This window comes from Thermobia domestica, chromosome 17, assembly GCF_964235325.1.
Source record: "Thermobia domestica chromosome 17, izTheDome1.hap1.1, whole genome shotgun sequence".
NCBI lineage: Eukaryota > Metazoa > Arthropoda > Insecta > Zygentoma > Lepismatidae > Thermobia > Thermobia domestica.
The window spans coordinates 133,778,617-133,799,990 of record NC_137470.1 but is presented as its reverse complement, the minus strand read 5'-3'; positions in this window follow the sequence as shown (position 1 = coordinate 133,799,990).

Here is a 21,374-nt window from a genome sequence, read left to right as displayed (position 1 = left end):
TGTGTTCATTGTTAAAAAATATTGGATACCGGGATCGTATCAGACCGTTCAACGTGAATTTTGCCGTGAATTTGGATGCCGTAAAGGACCATCGAAATCATCAATACAGCATTTGGTGAACAAGTTCGAAACAACAGGAACGTTGCTTACGGGACATGGAGGCTCGCGTCCACGGATGTCCGAGGAGACAGTACAGAGTGTGCGGCAACGTCTTTTGCAGTCCCGTAAGAAGAGCCTGCGTCGATTATCACAAGAGGTAGGGATGTCAAAGTCAACTGTGCAAAAGGCCGCCAAAAGAGCCAAGCTGTTTCCATATCGCGTTACAGTCGTCCAGGAGTTGAAGACTACAGATTGGGAAAAGTGTGTGATGTATTGTCGTTGGTTGCAAGCTTTGTTGCATGACAATCCAGGAATCCTAGACTATACTTGATTCACAGATGAAGCTTGGTTCCATCTCTCCTTTTATGTGAACTCGCAGAATACTCGGGTGTGGGCCGCCGAAAATCCGCATGTGTACCATGAGATTCCACTTCATCCCTTGAAGGTGGGAGTTTGGTGTGCAATTTCCCGACAGCGTATTATTTGACCCATCTTCTTTGAAGATACAGTAAACACACAAGTTTACTTACACATCTTCAGTGAATTTGTGAATCAGCTGACGATCAAGAACTGCGTCGCGGTTATTTCCAACAAGACGGAGCAACATACCATATTTCCAACGTAGCCATGGTAGAAATTGAGTCCTTTTTGGTGACAGGATTATCTCCCCGGATTTGACACCACCTGATTTCTTCTTATGGGGTTTTCTTAAAGGTTGTGTCTACAGAAAGAACCCACGATAACTGCAAGAGTTGCGAAACAACATTGAGAATACGATTCATGAGATCACACCGGAGACTCTACATCGGACTTTTCACAATATGGAACGCCGTGTACAAACATGTCTTGACGTCCAGGGAGGACACTTTCAACACCTGCTGTGACGGTCATGTATTCAGCATGAAACAAGGTACGTGTATTGTGAGTTTCATTTTCCTATGTATATTTGTTCGGATACAACTTGTTTATTTTATTGTAATTGTTTCATATAATTTTCATACATTGAAGAAAATATAATTTTATAGAAAGAGCGTTTGACCCAAACGGGAATCGAACTTACGATTTTACGATTTGAAATCTTGGTGTTTACCACTGAGCTAACATGACAATAGCCAACTTCCTTCTAATGGTATATAGCTAACTGAAGTTCCAAACAACGCCATTCTTATCCGTTGCAAACTTTGTGGCTTTCTGTCTTGTTTCTCTTTTTAACTTTACTATCGATGCAAAAGCTGTGTTTTCTGTGTTTGCGTTCATTGGAAAGGTTCCTTTACATGATTAAATGTTCTTTTACGTATGGAAAGCTAAATGACAAACATACATGTGCTGCCATTATTACATGGTTTCGAAATATTGTATCCTTAAGTATTTCAATCAATCTTACTTTCTTCTTCACTCAGCAACAAGTCTTATTATATTTGAAAGAAGAAAAACACACATTTGCACAACTTTTCCCGATTCCAAAGTTTGGCTTGGAGGTTCGAACCTGGGTTATTTTTCCTAAGATACCCGAAGCTGGAGTTAGAGAATTTTTGCCTCAAAACAGGAATAAAGTGTGCGATCATTCTTTATGGAGCAGCATGTACATCCAGTTGTTTCCTTAAATTTTTGGGGCCCCCAAGAGAGTGGGGCCCTAAGATATAACTAGCTTAGCTTATACGTAGATCCGGCACTATACATCATAAATAAAATATTTCCTACCTACAGAATAAATGGCCTGTAATACTAATTCTTTTATTCATTGACCAGTTCTTAAGTTTATTGTTGTAAATGTTAATTAATATAATCTTGGCTAAATAAAGTTACTAAACACGCTAATGTTAATGTTTAGAAAGAATAAATTTATATACAAACAATAATATCACATACCTATGGAATAAAATTCTTGTGGTAATTTGTAGTATTCTCCATTAGCAAAGATGATCCAACTGGAAGAGCATCTTATACCCTGAAATGCTAAACTAATAATTAAGTAAATAGGCTAGGGATATATATATTCCCGACAACATTTTTCGTAAATAAATTTGTTTTATGGTATAAGAATAGCAGCATAAAGTCAAGACTTGACTCACACATAAGACCTTCATTTGCATTTTCACAAGGAACATCTTATGTTGATAGTAGCATTGCCCAATCAATGTGCAATCGATAGAGGAGTGAAGAAAAGTGAGAAATCCAAAGCTTTACAGGCCGAACCCCAAAAACACAGGATATACAGAGGAAAGAAGAATCTAAGATGGCAATGCAAAAGATACACTGACACAGAAATAACTTCAAAATGATTAAAGTAATCAAAATGGTTTTTACACAACAGTATAGTAAGCAAACATTGTACCCACAGACATGCTCAATAACATCATATGTAATGCAGTGTTGCCAACTGAGCACAAAATAAAGTTTCGTTAAATGGCACGGAACACGAATTAAAACATGTAGAAAATCTAATTATGATTAGAACCATACCTGTGAAGTCATGATGTACAGTGCTGCCAACATTTGAAGATAGGCGTATATGAATTCCTACATGAATCTCGGATGTGGAAGAGTACATACATTACCAACACACTGCGGAGCGCTTTATCAACAGTAACACTGAAAAATTGACTACCAATAATGTGTGGGGTGATACAATATTACGTGCATCAGAAACGTGAGCCTGCTAATCAATTGTCAATTCAAAAGCATGCATCATTTCAGTTCAATGTGTTGTGTTTGATACTATTCTGATTTTCCACTTGGTCAAACCTGCTTCGACACCTCCTTCTTTCCTCTGTGTCTCCTGTGTTTCTGCGTGTCGGCCCGTAAAACTTTGGATTCCTCGCCTTCGATTGCACATTGTTTGATTGGACAACGCTACTATCAAAATAAGATGTTCCCTTCTCAGTATTTGAAAGAATGTGAAAACATTACTCATATGAATAAATAGTGGATATTTAAGTTTAATAGTGTATATTATCTAATTGTTTCGTTTTTGGGAGCATAAAATTATGGAGAAATTGTGACAAGAAGAGTTGTATTAAAATTGTATACAGCCATCTGTTTCGACACAGCTGTGTTATTTTGTGCATTATTTTGAATATACAGACGATTATTACAAAAATGAAATCACTTTTTGTTTTTAACATGTAAAGGGTGTTGCGAGAAGCAAGTCTAAAATGATGAAGGACTACAGAACTGATACCAAAACAACATTGGTGAGGAATAACAGTGATGACTAAGTACAGCGTGGTCCGGAAGTGGGCGTACCCGTAATTGGTGTTTTCTGAGGGTTTTAGGTTTTACTCACATTTTTTGGTAACATTGCTTGGCAGTGTCTGCCAACATTGCTATCCATGTTAATTTCTTTTCTGCTGTTTTCTGCTTGGTAACAGTTATTTGTAGTGAAGTTGGAGTAATCAACAATGTGTGATCAAATTCCATATAGCATTGAACAAAAATTAGTTCTTGCGGTTTGGCTTCACGAAAGGCGTTACACAGGTGGTACCAGGGAAAGTGTTAAAGCGAAATTTACAGACCGATTTGGTATTAATCCACCAATAAGAGCAACAATGTTGGGGTGGGAAGAACGTGCATTTGCTACGGGCAGTGTGAAAGACCTTCCCCGAGGCGATCGTCGAAAAAACGGAGGGAAACGTGCCGTGAAGTGGAAGCATCTGTGCAGCAGTCGCCTTCAAAATCAACACGTAGAAGGTTTTCGGAGATTGGTATTCCTAGGATCACCATGACGAGGCACATGAAAGAAGATCTAACATTGAAGGTTTACCGTCTAATGCATGTGAATGAACTGAGTGACGCCGACTTGGATGCGCGGAAAGAGGCATACAGAACTCTCCTTAAGGCGTTCCCTTCCAAACGATCCCGTGGTGCAGTTCTCTTCACAGATATGTGCTATCTACCGGAGTAAGCCTTCTCGGAACGTTGTAATGTGGTGTAAGGAAAATCCCCGATTTTACAAAGAGATGAAGAGAAACCCATCGCACGTAATGGTGTAGGCTGGATTCAGTGCAACACATATTTGGGCCTTACTTCTTCGTAGACAATGTTAATGGACATTCTTACCTGGAGATGCTTAATGTGTGGTTGGTGCCTCAACTGGAAGAAAATGGTATCAAAGACACTGTTGTGATACAGCGGGATGAAGCACCAGCGCACTTCGCGATTCATGTGCGCAATTACCTGAATCAAACGTTTCCTGGCCGCCGGGTTGGAAGAAGTTGTGCATCTTCACCAGCTCCCTATGCCTGACCTTCAAGAAGTCCCGATCTGACGACACCAGACAATGCTCTCTGGGGTTTCACAAAGCAACAAGTAAGAAATAGGGATAGTACTTGGGTATTTACCCACTAGGTAAGTAAATAAAAATTGGGTAAATACTCGGTAAATACCGAAATTTTATTTACCTACCCCAAAAATGGGTATTTATTACAAAGTGCAATATTACATAAGAAGACATTGCGAATCCTAAAATAACGGTATAAAATCTTCTAGACACAAATGTGATTAAAGAAAGATGCAAATTTGCAACACTGGAAACTCAATTTATATCTGGTAACACTGTTTCAATCAACTGCGTTTCTAATTTAGTTCAGTACTGATATTAACTTGAGACTTGTTGAGTGTAGACGTGCCTCTTACCTTAACTGACTTTCTTACGTTTTATTTTACACAGGGAGTGAAGAAGACTAAAAATGGGTAGAAGGAAAAGTAGTATTTGGAGCACATATAATGTATGAAGTGATAAATCAGTAAACTGTAAGTACTGGGGTAAAAACTATTAACACGCAAATGTAAATAAAATATCAGATCATGTATATAAGTGTTTCAAGTGTCCTGAAAGTTTGAAGAATACAATTTTAAAAGGTTTACAAGGGAGAAGTTTGCCTGATTGTTGGCAAAATACTGGGACGGAACAAGTGAATGAAAGTGAACCACATACGCCAAGTTGTAGTACCAATAAGAGCATTGATGACTGTTTAGTGACGAGTGTGACTGATAAACCTTTGCCGGTTTCATATAAGAGGAGCTCCTCCAGGAACGAACAAAGTGCATCTAGTACATTGCCACTTTTATGGGTACAATGACAGCTCATGAAAACGCAAGTATATATGCATAGCGTAACACATGTAAGGTAATGGGTTAATGAGCTCACACGCCTATCACGTATCAAGTTCCGTTTTGGGTTGAGCCAGAAGGGAGTAGTTTGCTGGTCCGAAGTCAATATAACGAGTCTCAAAATTCAGATAAAAATTGCAAATGGCAAAGAACAGTTAACTAGTTGTGTAATTAATGTAACGTCAAGTCTCTACTTCAGGAATTTCATTCTTTTTTTCGATTCTTCGATTCAATGATTTGTTCTTTCGATTCCAATGCTCGAGCTGCGAATCGAAAGGTAAGAACGCTTTAAAAGGGTGTAGTGTAGTAGAGTAGGGTAGAGTAGAGCAAGATACTGATAAGTAGAGTACGGGTAGGAACGGGTTAGCTTCAGGTTAGGAAAGTTTTGACCATTTTTATAATATTGTGCGAAACCGAAAGAACAAATCACGGAATCGAAGAATCGAAAAGAATGAATGACGCAAGTCTTTTCTACTAAGTGTAGAAGTACTTTTGTTGCATATAACTCAACAGCTTGTCATATGACCTTGTGGAACGAATTAAGAAACGACAAGTTAAAAGAGATTGGTCAAAAATATTACAAGTATTCTCAAGCAGTTTATATTTTGTAAATAATGGCTAAATGGTCAAGTAAGTCAAGTAATGGTCGAGAGTTAAGAACATTATGCAAACAATATTGACCTTTTACGTAAGAAATGTATGGTACTATTAATTTAAGACATGTATCCAAATTCCCAAGGATTCACGCTAATCACTGCGTAAGTAATTTTTATTAGAACTTTTGTTACTATTGTTTCCATCGAAATTAAACGAATGAATTACTTTTAAAGAATAGCATTTTCTACGCGCTTCGTTCAGAATTAAAATGGAGGGACATTCAATGTGTGAATTGATTCAAGGACTATTCATGTTTACTTTTTTTCACCTTTTATTCACTAGTTTGTTACCTGGGTTATTACCCCTCGCAGAAAAACTTTTAAACATTGATCCTTTACTTTGTTATTGACAAAAATATGTACAATATTCACTAACTTCTCCCGTTGAAAACTCATGCTTTCACTCTGGTTCAGCAAAATTTCTCATTTACCAGCAAGTTTGTGTGTATTGGTCCAATTTCAAGCGTACCAGCAATTTATGTTGGAAGCTAGGAAATGCCAGCAGAGTTTTCAGGAGAAACAAGTACATGTTCCTGCTAGTATGTTTTTAGAAAATGATGGTTGCGTGGAGTGAACGACAATTGTTAAATGTACGTCATTTTCTAACACTTAAAAGATAATCTGTGAAATATAGAATTGTTAAGCGCAAGGGCATAATTTCAAATGTTATTTCGTTTTAATACATATTATCTCTCAAAAACCAATTCTAACCAAACACACAACCTACACACAAGTGGTTGAATTGTACTTTGCTAAGATCAAGAAATGTTTTCCATTTCTACATTTCCAGGTTAACAAATTTTCGTAAAGGGAACACGTAACACATATAGCTGTAGCTGATTATTTTCATGTGATAAATTTCTACCCGCAGTGAAAATTGAATGCATGTTGGTTATGTGTCCAAACAATCCAATGTATTTATTAGTGGAATAGGTTAGGATACGTGTTCAACTTAAGATGGTTTATTTCACAACATATTTTTATATTTTATCTTTTCAGACAATGTTAAAAAGAATGCTAGCAAAAGCTGCCTACGTAACTGGAGCGCCATTATCCTTGGTGGAACATCCTCTCTGGATAGATTTCTTCAAGCGCCTGAGACCTTCATTCAAACTTCCAGATAGAAAGTGTTGTCAACTTGGCAACTTGATGCCCAGTTTAATGAAATGCAAACACAGTTGTGTGCAGAGCTACAAGATTCGACGTACTTAAATTTTCAATGTGACGGTTGGAGTAATGTTCGTAATGAGGGAATAATCAACTTTATTATTACAAACCCTCATCAAATATTTGTTTACTTTATTAACACGAAAGATAACCGTCACACTGCTGAGTACATTAGAGATCAAGTATTTGAAGTTATTGAAAAATACGACCCTAGCAAGTTCTTTGTTCTCATTGGCGATAATGCAACAAATATGCAGAGGGATTTTTCTCTTGTCCAAGAAACGTATCCCCATTTGCAATCACTGTCATGTATAGCACACACGTTGAACGTCGCACACACGTATATTTTGAAGTGTACTTCTATTTCATCATTTATGGCAAACGTTATAGACATCATTAAAACGGTTAGAAATACTCAGGTCTTGAATGCACTTTTTCATGCAATTAACAATTAGAAAAACATACACACTTCTCTTACTCTTCCATGTAAAGCCCGTTAGGGAAGCTACCTACAATCTCTTGTAAGTTTAAAAGCTACAAAAGTCACCCTACAAAACTTAGCTGTTCATGAAACAACTGCAAGATATAGAGCATTTTCAAAGACCACAAAGCAAGGTTGCTTGACGATGAGGTTTTCTGGGTGACAGTTGAAAAGCTTATACAGTGAAACCTCTGAATAACTGACACTAATGGGACATGAAGTTTTGTCCGTTACTGAGAGGTGTCCGTTCCAGAGAGATTAGAGAAATTTAATTTCTCACAACGGTAATTGTATGCAGTAATACACAGTAAACACATTATGTATGAGTGTAAATACGTAAAATTCAATATGAAAATACTCTATGTACTACGTATTTGAATTACTGGGAGGGATGAAGGATAAATTCATTTCTGTTTAATAATAGGCCTATTATTGCTGGGGGATGTGTTTTTCATTTATTTCAAATTCTCAGAACCTTCTCAAAAGATGCGTTAGGAACCAACCAACTGGCAAAAACTATTTTGTTTACCGAAAACGGCATACTTTTTCCTCTACAAGGGTAATAAATCTTATTAGCAAATGCCCTATGAAAATCCTCAGTACGGTTGCGGAAAAAAAACATGTGTGTATATGTGTGTGTGTGTGTGTGTGTGTGTACTGGCACGGCATCTTCGTTGGAGGAATGGATGAGAAGGCAAGTTATTGTGAGTGCTATGTTTATTAACCATCCCCAATCACAAATAATATCCTCTTAGAGAAAGTGAAAAGGGGAGTCGAGAAAACTCCAAAACAGTCTTGTTCCAGTATCATAAGTCTCCGGCTCTTTGTAGCGTTTGCGAAGCGTTTTTATTGCTCATGCGTACGCTTGGAATACGCTGACCATGTATTTAAATGTGGATGGCTAATCAAAAACGCGAAAACAATAAAAACGCGGAGAAAACGTTAGCTCGAGCGTATTTGGCGCGTTTCGGAACAATAGACCGCCTGCTGTTTAAAGATGTCAAAACGAAGGAAAAAGGAAAGACGTGTTGCCAGGGAAGGAGATTTTAGCAAGAAACAGCTGCTTTGAAAATGCTTTGTGCAGAGTACTGGAACTCTGCTGTTATAGACTTGGATTTGGCAGAAAAGACCTGGAAACCCTGACTGGCTCATTGTATGATTTATAACTCTGGCGAAAGTAAAGTTACCAAACAGCCACCTATGTCGCGTTCACTCTAGGGAGTAACGCTTCGAAAACGCATTCTCAAATAGCCACAGACTATGTAAAAGAAAAATGTTGCTTTTCCGAAAAAGCAAGAAAAGGAAACATTGCTCGTTGAAAGTGTTATTGTAAAACAAACAATGTTTGTTTTGTTGTCTATGAAATTGTCGGGAAAGATGCAAGGCCCAGAGACAAAAGGACTAAATTTGTTAGGAAAGGGAAGATCTTTCGCATAGAACTCTTGACCATTCTCTGACCCTGCATGAGTATTATTGCTTATTTAAGGTTTTCTACGATTTCTACCAGAAAGCAGTTTATTGCGGGCAGAAAAAAAAGAATTTCAAGTTCAGCTTGAAGCCGTTCTGTTTGATGGTTCACCAAGTCAAGACTGATGATAGATACACTTGTGGGTAAAAGACTTTTCTGTCTACTGTAATATATATCAAAACCGAGAATAATTCCTGACCGTTATGAAGAGGTTATTGAAACGTTTCTGGTAAAAAAAGAGGACTGTCCGCGTCCGTATCTGAGAGTGTCCGTAAAAGGAAGGGTTTGATTCCGTAAGAGAACATATATTTTTGCCGGGACAGAGAGATCTGTCCGTATTATATAGGTGTCCGTTATTGAGAGGTGTCCGTTCAGGAAGGTTTCACTGTATATATTCTCAGACCAATAGTGTCCTAGATAAATGTATTAGAATCTGATGAATGTAACATATACCAAGTTTCTCCTGCTGTCAAAGAAATCGAAGAGCAATTAAGAAAATCTGTTCCCGAATTCCCATTGTTGAAAGCAGAAGAAACGAATATTCTTCATAATTTCGAAAGCAGAAAAGTTACAGCACCGCAACCGATTCATTATGCCGCAGCATTGTTAGATCCATCATAACATGGGGTTGACTTGACTCCAGAACAACATGTTCATGGATTGGAGTTCATACACAAGGTTGTAGAAAACATGAAAACTAACTAACTAACTAACTAACTCTATGGCCTATGGAACCCGCAGGTTCAGTGCCGCGTTCACAAAAGCTCTCCACTGACTTCTATCCTTAGCTAATTGCATCCAGTTTCTACTTTGTATCCCTATCTCTGCGAGATCCATCTTAATATTATCCTCCCATCTGCGCCTAGGTCTTCCTAATGGTCGTTTTCCTATGGGTCTTCCAGTCAAGACCTTGAAAGCGTTTCTACTTTCTTCTATTCTAGCTACATGACCTGCCCACCTAAGCCTCCTAGACTTGACGACCCTAACAATGTTGGGTAAACCGTATAAACTATGTAGTTCCTCGTTATGAAGTTTCCGCCATTCCCCATTCTCGTTCCTCTTGGGTCCGAATATTCTTCTCATTCTATTCTATGCTCCACATGAAACATGAAAACAAATCTTGTAAATGTGATGAAGGATTTCGCAAAAAGAAGGTTTGTGGGGCAAGAAGTTAATTTGGACAAGTTCTGGTGAAATGAACCCAGCAGTTTGGTGGCAAGGTTTGTGTGGAAGTACCGACTTATCTGAAGTTGCACAACGGATATTAACTGCATCAGTATCATCAGCCGCCACTGAAAGATCCTTTAGTACACTCTCAAAAATTCACATTAAATCAAGGAATAGATTGACTATTTTCAGAGCCGGAAAAATTACGTATATAGCTTATAACTGGAAACTGCTTCACCGGAAACAGAAGCCGAAAGTATCAATACACTGTCAAGAGACAGAGAAGATTGTTGAATCAGAGCAGCAGAAAGACTTAGAAAATACGTTATATCGAGATAAAGTTCATCACATTTGAAATGTATTATAGTACCGAAAAAAGGAAAACCCTTCAAGAAGACAATGACAGTGACACTTCTTCCTTGTATAAGATAGAAGAAGACATTAGCAGCGATGATTCCATTTATTCATTCCATGTATCCGATGAATTTGATGAGTAATCTCGGTAGAAATGTTATTATCCCATAATGAGATAACGATTTTCCCTTATATGTATAGAATATTTGGAGAATGTTGTTAAATCTTGAATGTTCTGTAGTTCATTTGTCCCTTTATTACGTTGGTGATAGGAATGACGTGTATGATGCTGCCAATTGAGATGTTTGAAATCAGAGTGAACTAACTGCATTTTGCCGAATTCTGAATTAAAGCATAAAATAATTTCAGTTAGGCGTATGAATCTGATGCCACCAAAGCAGAAACTAATTAAAGAAACTGACGTAACCGTCATTTGAAGCCCATTCTCCAATGGCCTTTTTTCTATATTATTTCCAGGAATGCTAATTTTGCACAAAACATGAAAATACAGTTACTTCATTTTGGCGTCAGACAGCTCAGTTTTTATTACATTATGATGTTTAACTAGGAAGTGTAGTTTAAGTGTGAAAGTCCCCGCATACATACTCCTACTAGACTGTTTCATTTCTAGTTAATAAAGCATGCATGATGTAACAGAAAAATAGTTCAAATCGTGTCAATTTTAAAAATTGTTCCCCATAGTCACTTGTAAAATGTAAATTGAAAAAGAAGTACTTATCCACGTTCCATGTATTATTTTAGTTTCTTTATTTGTAGAAAAATAAATGCTGTCTTTTTCAATCATCAGTTTTTTTAAATATATTTTCTGGAGAGACACTTGTTTTATGTTACTATTATCACAACAGGAACGACAACATAAATAATTTGCAATAATGAAAGTAATAAATTTACTGCCTTTTGATACCCGTTCTAGTTTCTACCGGATCTACTGTTACTTTTTCATTATTTTTACGTACTGCAAAAAAACGTATGTTACACATACAGGATTGAAAAGGAAAAATACCCGTATATTTACCCAAGGTATATACCCAAAAATATTTTCCAGTAAAAATCCTATGACTAGTAAGAAACACTCGATATCACACAATACAGGAATTACGAGCAGTTATGGAACACGCCTTCACACTCGTGACTCCGGAATTCACCTGTGGTATGACATGGATGGTTATCATGCCGATGTTTATGACTCTTAAGGCTCTTAAGACTTCAAGTTAACTGTGTAGATTCTACTATAACTAACACTACACTGTTGAAACTAAAGGGGGTACCCCACTTCCGGACCACCCAGTACATCCCATGTTTCAGATGTTGTTTTCGGCAAATGTCAAATTTTCAAGATGACAATGCATGAATTTAGAATGCTTGAACTGTTAAGATGTGGTTACAAGATTTAGATGAATTAAAACACTTAAGTTCCTATGCTTGGAACATTGTTCAGACTTCGATATTATTAACCCTGTGGTCAGTTGTGGAGCATAGAATACAAATCAGATAATTTCTTCCATCCTTGCTCATGGAACTAAGTACTACGTTTCATCAGAAATGGTACATTATTTTGAAAACAATTTACGATTGTCCGCCTTCATTCTACGACAACTCGTAGCTGTTCTACACCGTTGTTCTATAGTGATATTAAAACGAATTGATCAAAGAAGTGGCATTCTTAGATGTCTTCATTATTGTCATAACTATATGTATATAGAAATTAAAAAAAAAAAACAAACACGAATGGTCTCTAGACCATCAGGAGGTAATCCCTAGTTCCGAAAGTTTGTTCTAATTTATATGCTCTCAAAAGAATTCGCCAACATGAAATAGAAATTTAGAGTAAATGTTAAACCTGGATAAACTTAGTGAAATCAACACTGGGGAAGGAAGCAAAGAAAAAATGTTGAGTGATTGTCTCTACTATTGTAAGTTTTATAAATGACTACTAGTACGCGAATGTTGGAAACTTTTCAAACATTACTATTAACGTGTGGCCACTAATGGTAGACGGGAAACACCCTCGGCATTGAGATTTAAAGTATAGACACGAAAGAACAGAGCCCTTCTCGCTGTCAAGTAGCAGCTGTATCCGGTGAGAATAGGAGGTAATCTTTGGAGTTCGGCGTCGCATCGTGAGACGCTTTTGCATTTATCATCCGACTGGCTATGTGACAAGTGTCCCTGTTGGAGCGAATTAAAAATATGGATAGTGCATGACCCTTTGGTACACAAGTTCCCAGATTGAAAACATTGAGGTGACTCGGATTCCATTTTAAACTGCAGCCAATAGGACCACCACTATTATTTTCATACTAGATCTAGTATCTTTTATAATATTTTAGTGTTGTAGTACGTTCGCCAACAAATCTAGTACTTTTCTCTCTCCTTAAAAACTGAATGCTATATTATGTTAAACACTGAAGTAAGACTATAAGTTAAATGATAAATTAACACAAATCTTAAATAATTCTGGGACTTGCGTAAACAACTGAAATTTCTGTTACGATAACTACAGCTGTTCGATTCGTAGAGGACTACATACTGTGAGGCGATTTTGATTTTTGCTTTTCATATTAAGGTTGTCGGGAGGAAACAGATCCATTCCTATCGATTTTGTGCTGTGGAAATATGAAGTACAAAAGTGTCAAAGAACAAAGGATTAAAACTAACAAATCACCACAATAATAAACAATATTACATATTTGGTGATCCGTTTAAACAGTAGGCTATTGAGGAATTAAAACTCGATTTTCTCAATAAGCCCATTTTATGGTATTTCTTGTTTCGAATTTTGACAGTAAAAAATTAAATTTGGGGGTTTGTTTCAAGAATGTGGAAGTCACTCCCCACTCATAGGGGAAGGGGAGCTGCCGGAAACCTTCTAATAAGATAATAATAGTAAAAGGGACGAAATCATTATGTAAGGTAGGAACTCTATTATCCGAGATTTCGAAGTCTTATGCTATTGTCAGAATTACAAAAATAAAGGGGAATTGGATATTGTCAATGAGTGAAGACAAAGGTGTATACAAATTTACTTCCTTCATTTGTTGTAGATTTGATACTTTCAATTTATTTAAACCAATTTATCTAATTCATGAATGATCAATACTTTTCTTTCTTCTCATATGCAATATGTGATGAAATAATGTATTATATATACAACGGATTCTAATGCAATTGATATATGGTGTGCATTGAAGGACACACTCAAAGCAAAAGAGAATTACCTAAAAATGGAGAAATGGTTCGTGCATCACACCTCTAGAAGAAAGTCTGCTTCCTAGCCCTGCTAACTGTTTACTTTTCGGATGTGATTTTGGTTGTTGTCAAGGTGTTTGAAAGGAAGAAATGAGAATTAATGGAATTCTAGAACTCAGGGTTCCATTAACTTACATGCCTGCTTGTAGAAGAAATATATGCCTGTGCATATTGCACATTGGGAAACGTAAGTAAATCTTATGAAGTTGGTTGTTCCATAGGTTACTAACTTATGATGTTTAACAAATAGGGCTTTACTATATTTATGAGAGAGAGACAATGCAATAGTGTGCGGTTACAACATTCAAATTTAAATGAAAGCTAAACCTGCAGCAACTGGCTAGTTTTGTCTTTCTGATGCAGGCACTGGTATCCAAACGACTGTTTAAAGTACTGAGGGAAACTACATTAATGAGCGTAATTGTTACCTGTCAAACGTATTCTGCCATAAAACTGTGTGTCTTTTTAATCCTTCACACAGTGAGATTTATATTTACAATAACTTGCAGTTTCACCTTTTAAGATCTTTCAGAATTTAGTCTACCTCCTGTTTTGCATTATCCTATATCCTATTATAAATGTTTAATTTTTCCATTGACCACTTGCATAGATGTAAGACATGAACTGTGAAAGAAAGAAGGCAGGGTTAACTAGAACCTAACATTATTGAGAAAAAGCTTAAAACATGATATCGAAAGCTTCTAGAACTTGAAAGGAAACATATGCTGAATGCTCAAGAAATTTCAAAGAAATGTTGAAAGTGTTTCGTTAGCAATGCGACACATCTCCTAAATAGCAGATAAGTATTACGTGCTAGTGTTTGAAAGTTTGCGTTTCAAAGCAGTACGTGAATTAATGTTCAAGTTGTAGCGTTGTTTAATCATATAGTGGAAGCAGATTTAGTTAATATTAAGATTGTCCGATAAATGAATTGGCAGAGGTTACCAATAAAGTATTACTACAACTAGGTTCAAGAATGAGTTTTCAGCATGAAGTATGATAAAATTAATTACCTCCATTGGAAAGACGTTAACATGTAATTTACCATCTACTATAATATCGCTTGAATATTCAAAGTTTGCAGTAAAATTTACATTTAAATCTTAGATCTTTTCATTTTCAGAGGCGACAAACATTACGGAGGTTACCGCTATTCTTAAGCATACAAATACCCTCTAAGATAAACAAGCAAAGCCGAAAGTCAATAATTATTAAATCTTGAGGGAGAACACTACTTAAGATCATTAGTGGTGTCTTAAACCAGTAAAAAGACATACGCTAAAGTCCGAACGAGTGCCAAGAAAATATTGAAAGTGTTTAGTCAGCATGGAGAATAATTGTGAAACAGCAGATAGATACTAAGGACAGTATTTGGAAATTTATCTTGTGGTGAGTGGACCATTATTAGTGTGAAGTTTGCAGCCTATAGCAGATTTTTGAACCACGCTGTGAACTCTGATTTAGTTATACTGCCATAAGGAAGAAATGGACAGACATATATTTCTTTGTAAGGTAACAACTGTTAATCAGAAAAGAATATTCATAATTCACTTGGCTACTAAGCCATATTCATATACTGACTATCCTTTTTTTCATCCAAGAATGATCACAATTTATACCCGGTGTCATCTGTTATTATTTGTATCATCTGCAACGTGAAATTGCTAGCATTCAAGACAAGACGTATCTGTAACAAGTGCACGGAATCAATAGCTTCCGATCAATGCCGATCAACAGTTACAAATATATCTAGTAATTCAGTACAGAGGAAGCGTGTAAATGACAAAAAATACTGTGTAAGCCTCCTGTAACTAAAAAGTCAAAGACACAACAGATGGTACTATTGCAGGGACAAGCCACGTTAAGGTACAAAATTACTTAATACGAAACAGACACAAGAAAAAAGCCCAAGGAGGCCTCAAGTTACCGCGCGACAAACATTCATGAAACATATAAATGACGGACAATAAAATAAGAAAACCTAAGTTCCTATAAGTCACTTTTGAGGTGCATTGATTCTGGATACTGGCAAATAAATAGTATTCTCATATTTCTTGGACACGCGAGACTAATAAGTTACTCCATGTCTGTCATAGAAGAGTGCGTGAAAATCAGTGTTAGAACAGGTAGGTGATGTCGATAATCGAGTTGACTCTCCAAAACTCAATCATTTTTGACATTCACAAAGTTGTGAGTAAGAATAAAGTGAGCGAAGATTCCTCTGTTCTATGCTGGAATTCTACATTCAGGAAACAACCCGAACAGGAGAGAAGAAAAAGTACGTTTCAATTTTTATCTAACGAAACGCAATGTACTCTCTATACCTCCGAAATATCTAATTTGTTATAGGATCGTTCAACTACGGCTGTGTTTGCACAGCAGATAGTGGTATTAAATCCTGTGCATGTAAAATTATACAAAAAAGAAATATTTCGTTAAGTAAGAATAACAAAGCTGCTCAAGGACTTACATTATCACGGACATGTTTCCGAAAACGAGCTGGTGATACACAATGCTAAATAGGAACGATGAAGCGGATAAAGGTCAACACTGACAAGTGCTTGCTTTGGGGAGGGAAAGACTTTTTTTTTGTCTGAGTAGACATATTTCCTGTCTCCATGACCATCATGTAAAAGTACTAGAACTTATCGTTAAAGAGACAGGACGGATATTGGTCATCCACTGGACAATTTACAGTGTTCCGAGTATACGTGAAACAAGAACGAGAAGGTCTAACGGTCCTCTCTCATGACATCTATTTCTACACATACAAAGAAACTAGAATGGTTGAGAAGATACAATGATTAAAAGCTTTCCAAAAGAAATCAAATGCAGTCTGGACGTAGTCGAATAAATCGAAGTATCGTGGAACACTCCTTTAATTATAAATATGAATCGCCAGCACATGATAGTAGGGAATTAAAAGGCTTTAGGAAACCACAAGTATCTAGAGATTCGTTGACGGCTTTATTATGTTCAAGTGTGATTGAAGAGTAGATAGTGGTATTGAATGTAAGAAATGCAAAATAATTTTCAAAGAAATAATTTGCTGTTGAATAAAACAAAACCCCTGAAAGTCTAACGTTATCACAAGTCACGGATCCACCAAATGTATAGACGACGTATAAGTTTACATTTGCATGCTCTAGTAGTTTGAAATGCGTCTTTAAACGTGTTGTTTTCAAAATATGCAAATGCTAAGTATTCTAAGATTAATTGGTTAATAACACATTTTCTTGTGTCTTTATTTGCCGGGAAACTGTCCCATGAACTCAGCGGTCAGAAGTGATGATGGGTGGTGATAATCGTGTGAAAAAGAACAGAATTATAGCTAGGCGCTAGATAACAATAATGAAATTTCATATTTTTAGTCTTCTCTCAGCTGCGTTTTTATGATTGCAAATCAACCTCAACGAGAGAGGAGATAAGACGTGATTCGACACAAGAAGTTAATGTTCCATGTGGAAGATCTCAGAGTATTCATAATAAGTAGAAAGAGATATAGAATAACAACGAACCCTTCTTAATTGTCAATTATTGCAGAAGAAAAAACGCGAGAATTACGATATTACATATGAATGTTGAATGTCTTAAACAAACTTTGAGACGCGTTGGTACAAAAATTGTCATTTGCGTAGTAATTTCACATTTGCGCCTCAACGAAACAATTTCCAATCTTGATATGTGTAGTGTAAAAGTACCTTTAATTCATAGTTGGAAACGGAGTGTGTGTTGATAACCGTCAAGACATTCAAAATAATGTATTTATTCGCTATGGAATAAGAGAGAAATAGGCTAACGATCATCTATCCAAACCTCCTTTGCACACCTTAAAAAGAAACAACTATGGAAGAGGACTGACCTAATAATTAGAGTCCTTCCACAGGAAATAAAATGTACTATGGACGTGGCCGAAGGATCTGTAGTTTATAGTAAGGGTGATATAATTGTTAATTCGATTCTGCTGCAGAAAATAGTATTCAATCAAAAAGATATGAAAGGTTGCGGAGTAGGAAAAAGCGAAAGACATTAACTTAGATACCCTGGAGTTTCGTGTTATTGCGAGACAATTAGCAAAAAGCATGAAGACAATGCTCGATAACATATAGGGATGGCGGAGTGGCTAAAAACATGTACAGAACGTATTGATTAAGGAGATTGACGGATTCATAGTACTTTCAAAGAAACTTCTTGAAATGAGAACTCAACGTAGAAGACAAATGTTCGTCATCAAATGAACATTCAAAGAATTTTGTCTCCTTCGTAAGAGAACAACAAGAAAAAGGTTAAAGATTCTATTATCCTATCTTGATTTATAGATTTGCAATTAAACTACAATTAGATGAAAAAATATATCGTGATACAAATTTTCAGGCAGTTCAGTACAGAGGATACGTACAAATGACCAGAAATATTGTGTAAGCCTCCTGTAACTAAGAAGTCGAATGCATAACAGATGGCACTATTGTAGGCATAATACATGAAAAGGTATAAAGTTATTTAATACGATACAGACTCAAAAAAGCCCAAAGAAATGTCAAGTTACCGCGGGAGAAATATCTACGGAACAGGTAAATGACAGACAATAATAAATAGGGAAATCAAGGTTTGTATAAGTCATTTTTGAGGTGCATTGGTTGTGGATTGTGGCAAATAAATAATATTCTCATAGTTTACGGTCGCACGAGAATAATAAGTTATTCCATGTCTGTCATGGAAGAGTGCGTGAAAATCAGCGTTTAGAACACGTACGTTATGTTGATAATCGAGTTGACTCACCAAAACTCAATCATTTTTGACATTCACAAAGTTGTGAGTAAGAATAAAGTGAGCGAAGATTCCTCTGTTCTATGCTGGAATTCTATATTCGCGAAACAACCCGAACAGGAGAGAAGAAAAAGTACGTTTCAATTTTTATCTCACGAAACGCAATGTACTCTCTATACCTCCGAAATATCTAATTTGTTATAGGATCGTTCAACTACGGCTGTGTTTGTACAGCAGATAGTGGTATTAAATCCTGTGCATGTAAAATTATACAAAAAAGAAATATTTCGTTAAGTAAGAATAACAAAGCTGCTCAAGGACTTACATTATCACGGACATGTTTCCGAAAACGAGCTGGTGATATACAATACTAAATAGGAACGATGAAGCGGATAAAGGTCAACACTGACATGTGCTTGCTTTGGGGAGGGAAAGACGTCTTTTTTTTGTCTGAGTAGACATATTTCCTGTCTCCATGACCATCATGTAAAAGTACTAGAACTTATCGTTAAAGAGACAGGACGGATATTGGTCATCCACTGGACAATTTACAGTGTTCCGAGTATACGTGAAACAAGAACGAGAAGGTCTAACGGTCCTCTCTCATGACATCTATTTCTACACATACAAAGAAACTAGAATGGTTGAGAAGATACAATGATTAAAAGCTTTCCAAAAGAAATCAAACGCAGTCTGGACGTAGTCGAATAAATCGAAGTATCGTGGAACACTCCTTTAATTATAAATATGATTCGCCAGCACATAATAGTAGGGAACTAAAAGGCTTTAAGAAACCACAAGTATCTACAAATTCGTTGACGGCTTTATTATGTTCAAGTGTGATTGAAGAGTAGATAGTGGTATTGAATGTAAGAAATGCAAAATAATTTTCAAAGAAATAATTTGCTGTTGAATAAAACAAAACCCCTGAAAGTCTAACGTTATCACAAGTCACGGATCCACCAAATGTATAGACGGCGTATAAGTTTACATTTGCATGCTCTAGTAGTTTGAAATGCGTCTTTAAACGTGTTGTTTTCAAAATATGCAAATGCTAAGTATTCTAAGATTAATTGGTTAATAACACATTTTCTTGTGTCTTTATTTGCCGGGAAACTGTCCCATGAACTCAGCGGTCAGAAGTGATGATGGGTGGTGATAATCGTGTGAAAAAGAACAGAATTATAGCTAGGCGCTAGATAACAATAATGAAATTTCATATTGTTAGTTTCTCTCAGCTACGTTTTTATGATTGCAAATCAACCTCAACGAGAGAGGAGATAAGACGTGATTCGACACAAGAAGTTAATGTTCCATGTGGAAGATCTCAGAGTATTCATAATAAGTAGAAAGCGATATAGAATAACAACGAACCCTTCTTAATTGTCAATTATTGCAGAAGAAAAAGCGAGAATTACGATATTACATATGAATGTTGAATGTCTTAAACAAACTTTGAGACGCGTTGGTACAAAAATTGTCATTTGCGTAGTAATTTCACATTTGCGCCTCAATGAAACAATTTCCAATTTTGATATGTGTAGTGTAAAAGTACCTTTAATTCAGAGTTGGAAACGGAGCGTGTGTTGATAACCGTCAAGACATTCAAAATAATGTATTTATTCGCTATGGAATAAGAGAGAAATAGGCTAACGATAATCTATCCAAACCTCCTTTGTACACCTTAAAAGGAACAACTATGGAAGAGGACTGACTTAATAATTAGAATCCTTCAACAGGAAATAAAATGTACTATGGACGTGGCCGAAGGATCTGTAGTTTATAGTAAGAGTGATATAATTGTTAATTCGATTCTGCTGCAGAAAATAGTATTCAATCAAAAAGATATGAAAGGTTGCGGAGTAGGAAAAAACGAAAGACATTAACTCAGATACCCTGGAGTTTCGTGTTATTGCGGGAAAATTAGCAAAAAGCACGAAGACAATGCTCGATAATGTATAGCGATGGCAAAGTTACTAAAAACATGTACGGAACGTATTGATTAAGGAGATTGACGGATTCATAGTACTTTCAAAGAAACTCTTGAAATGAGAACTCAACGTAGATGACAAATGTTCGTCATCAAATGAACATTCAAAGAATTTTGTCTCCTTCGTAAGAGAACAACAAGAAAAAGGTTAAAGATTCTATTATCCTATCTTGATTTATAGATTTGCAATTAAACTACAATTAGATGAAAAAAATATATCGTGATACAAATTTTCAGGCAGTTCAGTACAGAGGATACGTACAAATGACCAGAAATATTGTGTAAGCCTCCTGTAACTAAGAAGTCGAATGCATAACAAATGGCGCTATTGTAGGCATAATACATGAAAAGGTATAAAGTTATTTAATACGATACAGACTCAAAAAAGCCCAAAGAAATGTCAAGTTACCGCGGGAGAAATATCTACGGAACAGGTAAATGACGGACAGTAATAAATAGGGAAATCAAGGTTTGTATAAGTCATTTTTGAGGTGCATTGGTTGTGGATAGTGGCAAATAAATAATATTCTCATAGTTTACGGTCGCACGAGAATAATAAGTTATTCCATGTCTGTCATGGAAGAGTGCGTGAAAATCAGAGTTTAGAACACGTACGTTATGTTGATAATCGAGTTGACTCACCAAAACTCAATCATTTTTGACATTCACAAAGTTGTGAGTAAGAATAAAGTGAGCGAAGATTCCTCTGTTCTATGCTGGAATTCTATATTCGCGAAACAACCCGAACAGGAGAGAAGAAAAAGTACGTTTCAATTTTTATCTCACGAAACGCAATGTACTCTCTATACCTCCGAAATATCTAATTTGTTATAGGATCGTTCA